At 39.9% G+C, this 2046-nt stretch overlaps 1 pseudogene; it reads right to left on the bottom strand.

Annotated features, from left to right (window-relative positions):
* Positions 1-507: 507 nt before the first annotated feature.
* Positions 508-1565, bottom strand: LOC116623767 (annotated as a pseudogene).
* Positions 1566-2046: the final 481 nt, after the last annotated feature.

Here is a 2046-nt window from a genome sequence, read left to right as displayed (position 1 = left end):
ATGCAGTTCTCAATCTCAGTCACTGTAGGGCTATTTGAAGTTAAATACCTTCTGTTTCAGAGATATTTACATCAAATTAGACATTTACAAATGGTTCATGGTATAGAACGGCCCAAATGTCATTTTCACCTGTCCTGTGTAAGGAAGTTAAGCACTCCTAAGTTTGTCTAATAAATTCAGTGCATTTTCCCCAACATAAAGAACACAAGTTATTGTAAATGTTTTACATTTATTTCAGTGCACATTTCCAAATGTTAAATGGAATGAAATTATATTAAATGGTTATATCATATTTGAGCATATTATGGAATCTATAGCACACAAATCAATTCACATCAATACTATAATTCACTCTAAAAGAACATCACAGGCACACGGAGAACAAAATTCCTTTTTTTTTTCTTTTTTATAAATTTAAAGTATACCATCTACTTTTAAACTACACTAAAAGATTTAACAAAACAGCCAATTTCCAAACCCCTTTTCTAAGTTTGGCATGAGGAGAGTTCAATCCATTCAAACCTTCTGGTTTATCATCCTATAAATAATGCTGTCATATCCAGGATCCATGTCCCAGATATTGTAAGAGGTGATAATCACGGCCAAGGCCAAGGCGATCATTATCCAAAGTACCATGTTGAAAACCACTGGATACTCAAGGTTATACTTATATGCGAGGTTATAGGGGCTTGATGGGTTCTTTGCTTGTTTTGCCTCAAGAATAGTCCTTGTCTTCCTGACGAGAGAGGTGTCAAATGATCGGACGGTCACTAACTCTACCGTTGCGTTCCCGCCATAAAAGTTGTACATGTCATCTGCGAACTTTTGCAGAGCATCAACAAGGATCTTGGAAGCATCTCTGAATTGTTGAGAATCTTTCCCATAATGTTTCCCAATTTCATCCAAACCTGCCATCTCCAGAGAATATAAATCAGAAGAATGATCCTCGGCTAGATGCTTATGTCGAGACAACAAACTTGAAACATCATGTAGCACTTGCAATTCAGAAAGAAAGAGCAGATCAACTTCATTGTTCCTACTCAGAGAATTGGGGGGAAGTGAATTGAGGACAGAGTTTTCCTGGAACAGGCGATTGTGGATCTGTCGTAACGTTACGGAGAGATCTTCAAAAACCGAGTTCCCCTTCCCCACCATATACACTCTCTCCTCCCTGGGAGCCAACTGCAAAACTACAGGAGTTTCTTCAGAAAATAAGGAGTGAATGGAATTTGCAACGTTGTCAAGACTAAAAGGAACTGCATTCTCCAAAGGGTACGAAATCACCATAACGGTAGCCCGAGGACGATGGAACAGGTTACCTACCGCAAGTCCTGGCCAAGAAAGGTCTTCTTTAACAGAGAAGCACATGGACAATGCAGCCACGTCTGGAGTTCGCTCTCCTAGTATAGGCCAATTTCCATCTCGGAAAACAACAGACCCTAGTGATCTTAATATACTAAACTAGTTCCCCAAAACACCCGCCGCCAACAAGGACAGGAGCACCACGAGCGCGGCCATGGTCCCGCGGTGGCCGCAACAGCAAAGGGCGGCATGGACCGGAACGGTGGAACATGAGCGACCGACCTCTGCAGCCGTAGGGGATGATGTGCTCCGGCTCTGTAATATATAATTATATATGTGATATCTATATGCACTATGCTGTGTCTGTATTTTTATATACAAAACATGCACATTATATTCATATGGTTATACTATATATAAATAGCAAATGTTTTATTAATATGAACATATAAAACTACAAATATGTTTTCATAAAGTATATTATAATATGTAATATGTGGGGCCTGGGTGGCTCAGTCGGTTAAGCATCTGCCTTCGGTTCAGGTCATGATCCCGGGGTCTTGGGATCGAGTCCCGCATCGGGCTCCCTGCTCAGCGGGGATCCTGCTTCTCACTCTCCCTGTCTGCCTGCAGCAACCCCTGCTTGTTCTCTCTCTCTGTCTCTCTCAAATAAATAAATAAAATCTTTAAAAAATAATAATAATAATAATATGTAATATATAATTATATATGATACCTATATGT

Source organism: Phoca vitulina, unplaced genomic scaffold, assembly GCF_004348235.1.
Source record: "Phoca vitulina isolate PV1807 unplaced genomic scaffold, GSC_HSeal_1.0 scaffold60, whole genome shotgun sequence".
NCBI lineage: Eukaryota > Metazoa > Chordata > Mammalia > Carnivora > Phocidae > Phoca > Phoca vitulina.
The sequence above is the reverse complement of the archived record's forward strand: the minus strand, read 5'-3'. Positions and strand labels throughout refer to the sequence as shown.